The following is a 13,164-nucleotide window of genomic DNA, read 5'->3' as shown; positions in this document are numbered from 1 at the left end:
TGTGTGTGTTTGTGTGTGTGTGGATGTGTGTTTGTGTGGATGTGTGTGTGTGGATGTGAGTGTGTATGTGGATGTGAGTGTGTGTGTGTGGATGTGCATGTGTGTGCGTGTGTGTGTGTTTGTGTGCATGGATATGAGTGCGAGGGTGTGAATGTGAGTGTGTGCTTGAGTGTGTGTGTGTGTGATTGAGAGTGTGTTAGGGTGTGTGTGGATGTGAGTGCCAGTGTGTGGATATGTGTGTTTGAGCATGTGTATGGATTGTGAGCGTGAATGTGAGTGAGAGTGTGTGGATGTGGGTGTGTGTTTGAGTGTGTGTGGGGATGTGTGTGTGTGTGGATTGCGAGTTTGTGTGCAGATGTGTGTGCGTGTGAATGTGTGTTAGAGTGTATGTGTGTGTTGGGGGGGGAATAAGAGTGTGCGGATGTGAATGTGTGTTTGAGTGTGTGTGTGAATGTGAGTGTGTGTTTGAGAGTGTGTGTGGGGGGGATAAGAGTGTGCGGATGTGTGAGTTTGGATGTGAGTGTGTGTGAGAGTCTCATTGTCATGATGGCTACCACAGTTGAATAGCCTCCTGGCTCTTGCTGTGAAGTCTCATATTGCATAAAAGTTTCAAGGTGAATGGTATCATGGCATATAACCCAGCAACAGACGTGATTTTAAAATGAGGAGAGGGAGCAATCTCAAATGGATTGGGATTATTGACGCCTCTAACTGGAATGACATGGAACAGAAATCGGGCAGAGTTGAAAATGTTGAGATCGATGAAGCTCTGGGAAGTCTGCAGTGGAAGGAAAGGGAATGTGTTCCCTTATTCTGCAAAATTTCTCTCTTCCTTTGAGGAAGCATCAGGAACAGGATACATGTCCTCAACAGCGTGCCACAAAGTGGCTGGTGACAAACGTCAGAGCGTGTGGTGTCTGGGATGACAAGCAAATGCATTGAAAAGTGAACTCAAAACACAGACAAAGGGCAAGGGATCTAAGAAACAGTACTGGGACCGGTGGAAAATGAGGAATTAGTACAAATGCAGACAATGCTGGGAATATTCAGTGGAAAGAGAAACAGTTAACATTTTGATTGTGGTAGGACTCCTTTTTGAAGCAGGAGATTCTCCCTGTACAGATGCTGCCAGACCCACTGAGTTTCTCCAGTATTCTCTGTGCTTGTTCCAGATTTCTAGCATCCACAGTATTTTGCCTTTATCAGTGTGTAGTGGTGTTGGGACTGCAATCTGTATCGAGACACAAGACACTCACCAACCACATTAATGATTCTGACTTAGGAATGCGGGGTAGCATATCAAAATTTCCAGATGCCACCAAATTGAGGGGATGGTTTGGGGTAGGGGGTAATCTTTAAATACATGAAGACTGTGCCAACGTACAGAAAAAAACATAAGCAGGCTGACAGAGGGATAGAGTGGGTGGGTAAGTGGAAGATTAAATTTAATATAGCAGCGTGTGAGATAATTTATTTTGGTGGGAGGAATAGTCAGCACACTTATTGTCCCGATGGTAAGAAAAGGAATGGGGTGGGGGGGGGTGGTCTCTTGTAGAGGAATAACACAGAGATCCAGAATAACTTAAAGGAAGAAATCTCTTGAAGGAGGCAAGGCCACAAGGAGTGGAAACACAGCGCTGGAGATGGGGAAGCAGTGAGCGACCATAGTATTAAGGTGAACCTAGGGGTAACCTCACCTGAATCACCGTGAACAAGAATGGGCCTCCATTATACAATGAGTATATCAAAGGGCTGTGGCAGGATGTTCAAAGAATGCAATTCAGAGGAAAATAGAGCAGCCAGGGCTGTTCTCTCTGGAGCACTGATATTTAAGGTAGTCAGAGTGGACAAAGAGAACCTGTTTCGAGTTGTAGTTGATTCCAGACAAGGAAGCAAAGAGATCCAATGGACGAGTGAGTTTCTAGTGGGTGATCCCTTTCCAGATGGGGTGCTTGAGGCGGTCTGCACTGATGGAGCTAAGGGAAGATAGGATGTGTGGACAAAAGAGAAGAAAATTAAGGGATACAGGGGGAGGCTGGGAGGACATCGTTCGAGTACAGAGGAGGTCAATGTGAAGTAGAGAGCAGTTGGGCCAAAGGGGCAATTCCAGCAAGATACAGATATTGTTGTCCCAGTACAGTCAGGTCACAGATTAAAGTACAAATGTAGCGTTTATCTCCCTAATTACTACTAACAGAGGAACAGGAAACGGTGATTAGTCCATTCTCAGTCCCCTCCCCACTCCTCCCACAGATCTACAGACTGAAGCCATTCTGGCATCTCCTGAGTACCCTCCGGCTCGGGTCAGTCACCAGCCACTGCCTGGGTGGAGGGGATGAAGGGGTTTGGGTGGTGTATGTGTGTGTTGGGGGGGGGGGGGAGGGGGGGAGTAGGTGTACGTGGGCTGGGGGGGGGGGATTGGGGATGCCTCACGTCCCAGACCCCCACATCACTCACTAAACTCCGTTCTGGGGGAAGAGTGTGGATGAGCTCAGCAGCATCCTGGCCTCACTCTTACCTGCTGTCACCCCCCCCCCCCACCAGCCCCCCCACCCCACCCCAGTCTCTGTCAGGTTACAGGAGGGAGAGGGCGCTATGGCTCTAGGCACTGAGTCACTCCCTGTCCCCAAACAACAACAGACTGCATTTATATAGAGCCTTCAGTGCAGCAAAATTCCACAAGGCGCCTCACAGCAACGTTACCAAAAGAAAAGAGGTAACACCACAAGGAGGGGTGAGGGGCAGGTTTGATAAAAGTGATAGGGTTTCAAGCAGAGTTTTAAGAGAGGAAGAGGGATAGTTTGAGACAGAAAGCTCTGATCCTCCACAGCTGAAGGCATAGACCCCAGCGATGTGCAAGAGGCTGGAACTGCACGGGCAAAGACCTCAGGGGGTTGTAGGGCTGAGGGAGGATACAGAGACGGGGTGAGATTTGAGAACGGGAATGTCAAACAGACCCTCCTCCTGCAGCACTCCAGGCCCAGTTACTGGGATCCTCAGTGAATAGGCATGGCTGCTGAAGCCCACTCCACCTACCCTCTCTCATTCTCCTCATGGCTCGAGCAAGTGTGACAGATCAGACAGAGCACCATAACCTGTGTACCCATGCGAAAATGTGCAGCATGGAGATTCCTTCCCCCCCCCCCCACCCCCACCCCCAGCCTGAGATACAAAGCAGGTTCCAGCTGCCACCAGTAAAACTGAACTGCAGAGCAGTCACAGGTGAAGTTACGCAGTCCCAGCAGATGAGCCGGACAAATCACATCTGGACAAAACCCCAGCTGGTTTTTCTCTTTGCCTCCTGCAGGCTGATTCTGAGCGAAGGGTTGATGGAGTTTGAGCGTGCAGTTGCAGGGACAGAGTGAACATGCATTCAGTCACCTGCAGCAACATCTGCAGGGATGGTATTCATTCAAGTCAATACCTTATACACACGGCAAAACATCACAATGTCTTTAAAGAGAGATTCCCAATGCTCTGGGAAATTCAGAAACACCATCCAAAACAACCTTCCTCATTTTTTTTAGCACACTCCATCCTATTTTTATACACACATATATATAAACAGTCTGCTCCCAATGTTGTACATGTCCTGTCATTTAGAAATCCAGCTGGTACTGTTCTGTTTCCGCACTCTCAGACCCTGTCCCACTGTTTTGTTTGCAGATTACTGTGTCCACACTGAGCTTGCAATTGATGCCAGACTGGGAGGGAGCCCAAACTTCAGCTTGTCCCCCCACTTCATCTCAGCATCAACAGAGAACAGTCTCCTTCCTGCCTCTAACATTCCCCCCACCCCACCCCCTGCCCCCTCTCCTTTAAAGGGGAGTGTTGAAACAAAACCGAAAGACCCCACATTCTGCCTCATGCAGTGAAGAACAGGCAGTGCAGCTGTCTGTTGCAAAGAAAAGAAATCACAGAAGATAGCAATGAACGCAAGGAAAAGCACAATAGACAGTTCAACATACTGTGGTCTCTCGCTGGTGCTGGTATGTCCATTTCTGCAGGCAGCCTTCTATTAGGTTGCTGTGAACAAACTGTTCATTGATGCTCCTGATTAAGAGTGAGTTAATGTGTGTGTTCAGCTCCCTCCTGCCTGTCTCTCTCTCTCTCTCTCTCCTGCTCTTATTTCCTCGGACTCCGACACCCTCCTGAGCCTGTGCAAGGTAGCTTAAATTTCATTCATTGATGAACTGCCTAAAGATGAGGCGTGCAGACACCCTATCGCCTGCTCACAATTCAGTCAGGTATCTCTCCCAGACCCTCAGCCAGCTGGGGGAGGGTTGTTAACTTTGAGAAGGGGGGTGGTGGGGAGGATGATTTCTGAAGAGCGAGAGAGTGTCAGTTTGCTCCAAGTCTTACAACGCAGGAGATTGCTTCATTCTCTTCATCCTCTTCATCGTCCCCTTTTTTTCTGCAGCGAGGGCTGGCGCGGGGATATGGGAAAGCTTTTAACCTCCTGCCTGCACTGTTATGGCACCTGAGTAAGATGAAAATGTTCCCTCACTTCTCCCCTTCCCCCTCCCTCGCCCCCCAGCTCTTTTCCCTCAAGATGTCCATTCATATAAATCACTAAATTCCCACCCAGTCCATTAAACAACCCATCCCTATGCCTAACATCAACCCCCAGTAATATTGAAACCGCTATCTCTCACCTCTCTGTGACCTCCTCCAGCATCCTGTGCTTCCTCTGCCTTTAACCTTGTGTATCTTTCACTCATTTTGCCCTGTTGTCAAGCTATTGGAGATCCCAATCTCTTAAACATTCCACCGCCATCTCTTTCTCCTCTCTGTAAATGACCCTCCCTGTAAGAATTGATTCTACTGTGTAGCATCCACTTGTGTGTGTCTGTGGCACATTGATGTGTTTCTATGTTGAAGGTGCTATCTCAATGCAGGTCATTGGGAGTTTAAAAACCTGTGACCAGTCTATCCACAACTTCTTGAGGCAATCGAACAAGCTCTTAGACCCAAAGACATATTACCCACACACATTAATACACATCAGCACCCCCTAATCATCGCCAACACCCTCCCCTGTCAGGCATTTTATCAAGTCCTTGTTGCACAGCAGGACTGTACTTGTTCTGTGAAGCTGGGGCCTACACCAAGTGGAGGCCTCACACAAAGACTGTGTCTAGCCTCGCAGGTCAGGTGTTCTCAAATCCAGGACATCATTCCAGTCAGTTTATGGCAAGTCTGTTTCTGAACTCCATTTATCCACTTGGTTCACGATCTCTTAGCATCAGCACCTAACAAAGAATTATTGGTCTCCAATTTAAACTTCCAACTGATCTTCCCTCCCTGTCCTGACCACAGTGTGAGGGGAGAGACAGCGAGGTCCAGATTTCCACACCCTTTTGTGTGAATTAGTGCTTCCTGACACACTCCTCATCAGCCTGCCTCAGGTTTGATGATTACACTTGGCTTGTTCTGAACTCTCTGGTCTCCCTTTCGATAAAGTTACTCCTTTCCATTTGATATTAAAGGAGTTTAACCTGAGCTTAGCCAATACGAACTGCTGGTGCTGACCTTACTTCTGAGCTCTTTACATAAACTACAACAGCCCTGGGAGGACACAACTGTCTGTCAACTTCTGCCACACTTTCTAAACCGAAACCCTAATCGGTGTAGACATCACTGACAGTTACTACAATCTGTCCTTAAATGCCACGTAACTCCCAACACCGTCTGATACACAAGATATTCACTCATACCTGCATGTGCTTGACCACCTGTCACTGACTAAGTGATAAACTCATTAAAACTCCAACTCATTAAACTCATTAAAGTTCTAACTCAAAGTAGGTCCAGTGATTGTAATGTGATCAGCCAGCAGGATCCACAGAACATGAGTTCCCTGATTGGGGCTGTTAATCTAGTCCAAACAGGGAGCCCTGGCTGACAGATATAAACAGGAGTGTGGGGGTTCTGTTCAATCTGAGAGCTGGCTCTGAGGGAGCTGGATCAGAGTGAAGGACTCTCCATGTGTAAATAAAGGGTTACTTGGTGACTGGATACTGGCCTCTGTGGAGTTATTTCAGTAAGGAAGACTTGCACTTATACAGCACCTTTCACAAACTCAGGATATCCAAAAGCACCAACCAAAAACAACATTTACTTACATAGCCCCTTTGGCATAATAACAGATCCTGAGGTGCTTCATGGGTGTATTCTAAAACAGAGAATGAGACTGAGCCACAGAAGGAGATGTAAGAGCAGATGACATAAAGCTTTGTCCAAGTGGTAGGTCTTAAGGCTTGAAGTGAGGATGAGAGACGTAGGGAGGGAATTCTAGAGCTCAGGGCCCAATCAACTGAAGTTGATGCTGAAGCAATTAAAATCAGGGCTTCTCAAGAGGCCAGAGGTGCAGATATCCTGGAGAGCCGAGATGCTGGAGAAGGTTATGGAGAGCTTTGGGCTCTTTCTGAATCTAGATAATATCCCGATTTAATCATGGAATTTAAATTCCACCAGCCAACATTGTGGGATTTGAGCTAAAGTCCCTAGACAGCTGACCCAGGCCGCAGGATAAGGCCCAGCCACATTCCCAGGACACCACTGTGTCCCCTGTAGGAAATACAAACTGATGTGGGTTTGAGTCACATTTCCAGACTGGGGAAAAACAGCAGGTTTCCTTTATTATTTCCTTCATTAGTGAAGCTGTTGGGATTTTACGATACTCCGTCAGTTTTCTGGTTGTTTTACTGCTGCCAGCTTTTTGTTTTCAAGATTCGTTTTCTAAACTGAATGTAAATTCCCAAAGTGCAATGGGTTGATTTGAAACCATGCCTTCTGGATCACAAGTCCAAGTCTAACACCACTGCTGTGGTGATAAACTCTTACAATCATTCGTCAGACATGGGGAGAAAACTGAAAGCGTGGAGGTGCCTGGCCTTGAGGGGCAAATTTTCCTGTTCTTTCACACCCCTTGGCTGCTTTTCAGGTAAACACTGCTTTGGCTTGCTTTCTGCAGAAAGCTCACCTTGATATTTATCTGATCTGCTGTCAGTACTGCCTCAGAGGGTAGCGCTCTCATCTCCGAGTTAGAAGGTCATGGACTCAGGACCCCCTCGAGAAATCTGTGCAGACACAGAGGTAGCATCGAGAGTCAGAAGGGCTAACTGTAGGACGTAACGTCTGCCCACTTCAGTTGGATGGAAAAGATGTCATGGCATTATTTGAAGCTGGGCAATGATTTTCTCCCTCCAGTTGGTCAATATTTATCCCTCAAGTAGCAACACTTCTACCCATTTCCTGGTGATTTGTTGCATCATTGTTTTTGGGAACTTGCAGTGCATACTTGGCTATTGCATTTCCTCCAGTGACTATGCTTTACAATGTAGCTATATGTTATTGATATCACTAATCATCATAGAATCCCTACAGTGTGGAAGCAGGATAGTCAGCCCACTGAGTCCACACTGAGCCTCCGAAGAGCATCCCACCCAGACTCATCTCCCTACCCCATCCCTGCAACCCTGCATTTCCCATGGCCAATTTTTTTTTCCTATTCATTCATGGGATGAGGACATCACTGGCCAGGCAGCATTTATTGCCCATCCCTAATTACCCAGAGGGCAGTTCAGAATCAACCACATTGCTGTGGGTCTGGAGTCACGTGTAGGCCCAGACCAGGTAAGGATGGCAGTTTCCTACCTTGAAGGACATTAGTGAACCAGATGGCTTTTCCCAACAATCGATAATGGGTTCATGGTCATCATTGGATCCTTACATCCAGATATTTTATTGAATTCAAATTCCACCATCTGCCGTGGTGGACTTTGAGCCTGGGTCCCCAGAACATTGTCTGGATCTCTGGATTAACAGTCTAGTGATGATACCCCTAGGCCATTGCCAATCCGCCTAACCTGCACATCTTTGGACTGTGGGAGGAAACCAGAGCACCCAGAGGGAACCGGCACAGACACAGGGAGAATGTGCAAACTCCACACAGGCAGTCACTTGTGAGGCAGCAATGCTGACCACTGAGCCAGCATGTTGCTATACAAGCTTATTTATGGGTTGTAGAACCAATATGGTGGATAGAGTTAAAAATCAGCCATCATCTGAGTGTCAGAGCAGGGTTGAAACCTGAATGACCTCCTTCTGTGCCTTCGATGCACTTCCTGTCCCAGCCGGCAGGGGAGCTCAAAAACTGAAGTTGCTGGAAAAACTCAGCAGGTCTGGCAGCATCTGTGAAGAAAACATCAGAGTTAAGGTTTCGGGTCCGGTGACCCTTCCTCAGCAGGGGAGCTCACTTACCACTTGCCAGAGCCACAAGGAGCCATAAGCCGACCAGTACAGAGCTCAGAGCAACACACTCAATATTGAGCCCATTGTTTAATATCGGAGAGTTAAGGTGAGTTAGTGCCCCCTTCATCTCGCATTGACCCAATCTTCCCACCAAGAGAGAGATGACAACAGAGAAAGATGATAGAGAAAGGCAGAGGAAGGATAATCAGTAAAAGACATAAATAGGATTATATTAGTGACTGCAGGTTAGTGCTAGGCTCCAATAACAGATGGAGGCAAACTTGAGCTATGTGTATTTTTGGCACAAGGTGACATATCGCTTCCAGCCAACAACTGATTACCTTCAGATTTATCTTGAGATCAGCCTTTCAGGCACACTCGTCAGTCTGCACTGTTACATCAGCCAGAGAAGTAACAGGACAACTGACCATTTCGGGGCCGGTGGGGGTGCTCACGCACCACTCAGAAGGTGGGCTTTCACTGTTAGCTCATTCCCTGTGTCTTATAGAGTGTTGGAGGTCCCATTAGCCTGAAGACCCTGATGTCAAATGTAGCCCGGCCTGGATGCAGGATCAGATTAAACTGTCGGTCAACCCCTGCCACACTTCCTAACCCTAATCGGTGTAGACATCACTGACAGTTACTACGATCTGTCCTTAAATGCCACGTAACTCCCAACACCGTCTGATACACGAGACATTCACTCATACCAGCATGTGCTTGACCACCTGTCACTGACTAAGTGATAACCTCATTAAAGCTCTAATCCTCACCCATCATCTGGAGAATCATCAAAGTGTACAATACAGTAGGTCACTTGGCCCATCCTCTCCTATGCTGGCTCCATGAAAGAATTCTCTAATGAGTTTCACGCCATTGGCACTAGCCTGCCCCTCCCCCTTGGTCCTGCAAGGATTTTGGATTTCTCCAATTCCTTCTCAAAAGCTTGTGCTGAAATTGCTTTCGCTATCCTTTCAGGCAGGATGTTCCGGATCAACTCACTGAACTGTGGAAATAAAATTCCTGTCTGCTCTGAAATAACATGCTGTTGTTTGCCTCTGAATCTTCCGGCAGCTCAGTAAACTGGAGAAGACAGTGCCCTCAATCCCCAGGCTCAGAACAGGCCAGGCATTAAATCTGACCCCTTCCTGCTCCTACAAAGGATTTGCAGCAGAGAAACAGATCTTTTGGCCCAAGGCATCCATCCTGGTGTTTATTCTCCACATGAACCTCCTCTCAATTTTCTTCATCCTTCACATCTATTCTCTTTCAGATGATGCTGCCCCTCTGACACCATTCAGCTGTTAAAGTTGCTCAGTTTTGCACTGGGACACCTCCGCAGGCTGGAAATAATGTTCGAGCCTCGGACGATAGCTACCATTTTAGTGCAATAGTTACAGAGTGTTGCTGTATCTGAGGGAGAGCTACACCATCATAGACTCCCTACAGTGTGGAAGCAGGCCATTTGGCCCATTAAGACCACACCGAACCTCTAAAGAACATTCCACCCTCAACCCCCCATCCTAACCCCATAGCCCTGCATTTCCTATGGCTAACGCACCTAACCTGCACATCCCTGGACACTATGAACAATTTAGCACGGCCAATCCACCTAGCCTGCTCATCATTGGACAGTGGGAGGAAGGTTTTGGAGTCGATCTGTAGCTCGGGTTGTGGGTGTTGAGGTTGGTTGGCTCGCTGAGCTGTTTTGTTGTTCCGCAGACGTTTCGTTACCATGCTGGGTAACATCCTCAGTGCAGCCTCTGATGAAGCGTCGGTGTGTTTTCCCACCTGGTTTTTAAACTCTGGGGTCCGTTGCGATGGATTGCCTCACTTCTGGGGTTTCCTCCGTAATGGAATGTATATGGGGTCGAGTTCAATGCGTTTATTAATAGCCTGCTTCATGGAGTGCCATGCTTCCAGGAATTCTCGTGCTTGTCTCTGCCTAGCCTGTCCCAGGATCTTGGTGCTGTCCCAGTCGAAGTTATGGTTTTCCTGGACAAGGAGACAATCCACATGGACAAGGAGAACCACGACTTCGACTGGGACAACACCAAGATCCTGGGACAGGCTAGGCAGAGACAAGCACGAGAATTCCTGGAAGCATGGCACTCCACGAAGCAGGCTATTAATAAATGCATTGAACTCGAACCCATATACATTCCACTACGGAGGAAACCCGGAAGTGAGGCAATCCATCGCAACGGACCCCAGAGTTTAAAAACCAGGCGGGAAAACACACCGACGCTTCATCAGAGGCTGCTACCCAGCATGGTAACGAAACGTCTGCAGAACAACAAAACAGCTCAGAGAGCCAACCAACCTCAACAGTGGGAGGAAACCAGAGCACCCAGAGGAAACCCACGCAGACACGGGGAGAAGGTGCAAACTCCACACAGACAGTCAACCGAGGATGGAATTGAACTGGGGTCCCTGGCGCTGTGAGGTAGCAATGCTAACCACTGAGCCACTGTGCTGTCCCACATCAGACAGGATAGTACTGAGGGAGGGCTACACTGTCAGATGTAATATGTTTTTGATTAGTTGTCAAACTAAGGCCCTGTCAGGCCTTTCAATTAATGTAAAAGAACCCATGAATTATTTTGTTAAGGCTAGGGGAGTATCCTCCTCATTATTTTCTCCTTAACCCCTGAGAGAAACAGCTTGTTTCACCCTAAGCACCTTCCTGTCTGTGGGCCAATGACTGGCCTGGACTCTGTGCTCTGATCTCAGGAGGCAAGACTCGAACAAATAACCTTCAGCCTCTGGGGTGAAAGCGCCACTCAGTAATGAAGCAGAGCGATGTGAGGATTCACTGTGGGTAGGATGTGGAATACACCGTCTGTAAGGGCAGTGATAGCGGAGCTACATAATTAGGTAAAATAGGAAAATATTTGCAAGGCTATGGGGAGAGAGAGCAGGGATTAATTGGTTAGATTAATCAAAAGAACCAGCACAGGAATGATCGGCCAAAAGGCCTTCCTTACTACTTTTTTCTAAAAAATATATATTCCAAACAACCAGCTCAGAGATGTTATTACACACCCCTGGAGCAGGTGGGACTTGAAACTGGAACTCTTGGCTCAGAGACAGGGACAATACCAACACACCACAAGAGGTCTTCATAATGCTAGCTTGTTTTTATTCCAGAAGTGAATTTCCCACCACCAAACTCGCCATGACTACCTTGTGGTTTTTTTTTATACCTTTTTAACTATTACCCACCACTAGTAATCATTGTTAATGCTAGCACTCGTGAATTTATCTCAGCCACGGCTGATACCTGTATCAATATGGCTCTTGTAACAGAGGACAAAGGGCTCTTGTGATGCAGTGGTATGTCCCTACCTCTGAGCCAGGGGTCTGCACGTTCAAGTCCCACCTGTACCAGAGGTGTGGCATAACATTTCTGAACAGGTTGATTGGAAAGTGTATTTTTTTAAAAATTAAGGAAGGCCATTTTGCCAATTGTACCTGCAGGAATGACAGAGAGAGACAGAGAGAATCCCAAACTGGCACTCCCACATCCCTGGGCGCTGTGGCTTTGCGAAGTGGTGGTACCAGAGCCTGTGGCAGAGGGAACCAGCTGTTCCGGTTACCTGGGGCGGGGGGGTGGGTAGACTCAGAACTGGAGGGAAATGGTGAGCGGTGACATTTTAGTCCCTACCTCTGAGCCAGAGGGCCTGAGTTCAAGTCCCACCTGCTCCAGAGATATGTAACAAATCTCTGAAGAGGTTGTTTAAAACAACTTAACAGGGGACAGGTGAGAAATAACGCTGGACTTGTTCAAGCGCCATATATGGGAGGTGAGAGCAGAGTTAAAAGCTTCAGCAAATTCCATTGTATTATCAAATTTGATTTAAAAGAAGCCTGCAGCACTCGGAGAAGCTGAAACCCATGAGATACCAACTTATGAACTGCTAGTGTAATGGTTTTCAGTGAGAGCAACTGAATTGGATTCAATGGGACTCTTGACGGCGAAAGCATTACAATGATAGTGGTGACAGGACAGATAGTTTGTTTAGATCTAGCACTTCATTCTGTTGCTAATTGTTATGCGCACTAGTAAACAAATAACTGCCTCTTGATTATAAATGGCAACAGAGAATGTAATCATTTGAAAACATTCCAGAGCTGAAGATAATCAGTTCATTTTTTTCTATAGCTTAAGGCAGTCTGTTTTACTGCAATCAGACTCTGCCTCCTCCTGGTGCTGGCTGTTTTACTGTTTTGTTTACAATCTTAATGTAACCACCACAATCTCATTCTTTTATTACTTATTGAAACACTGAGCTCATCCACGCTTCGATGAGTAAACACAATTGCAGGCTGCTACAAAAAAGTAATGGGTCATTCAGGCCAACAAAACTGTGCCAGTAACTATCTCCACAAGGCACCTAGTATAATCCCACTCACTCCCTGCAATATCCTGCCCTATATAAACCCACTCATTCCCTACAGCCAGCAATATTCTGTCCTAAATAATCCCACTCATTCCCAACAGTCAGCAATATCCTGCCCCATATAATTCCACTCATTCCCTACAGTCAGCAATATCCTGCCCCATATAATCCCACTCACTCCCTGCAATATCCTGCCCTATATAAACCCACTCATTCCCTACAGCCAGCAATATCCTGCCCCATATAATCCCACTCACTCCCTACAGCCAGGAATATTCTGTCCTATATAATCCCACTCATTCCCTACAATCAGCAATATTCTGTCCTATATAATCCCACTCATTCCCTACAGTCAGCAATAGCCTGTCCTATATAATCCCACTCACTCCCTATAGCCTGCAATACTCTGCGATACATAATCCCACTCACTCCCTGCAATATCCCATAATATATAATCCCACTCAATCCATGTTAATGTTCCACTGTTCCAACCAACTTTCCACCT

The sequence above is a fragment of the Rhincodon typus genome, chromosome 31 (assembly GCF_021869965.1).
Source record: "Rhincodon typus isolate 14 chromosome 31, sRhiTyp1.1, whole genome shotgun sequence".
Classification (NCBI taxonomy): Eukaryota; Metazoa; Chordata; class Chondrichthyes; order Orectolobiformes; family Rhincodontidae; genus Rhincodon; species Rhincodon typus.
The sequence above is the reverse complement of the archived record's forward strand: the minus strand, read 5'-3'. Positions refer to the sequence as shown.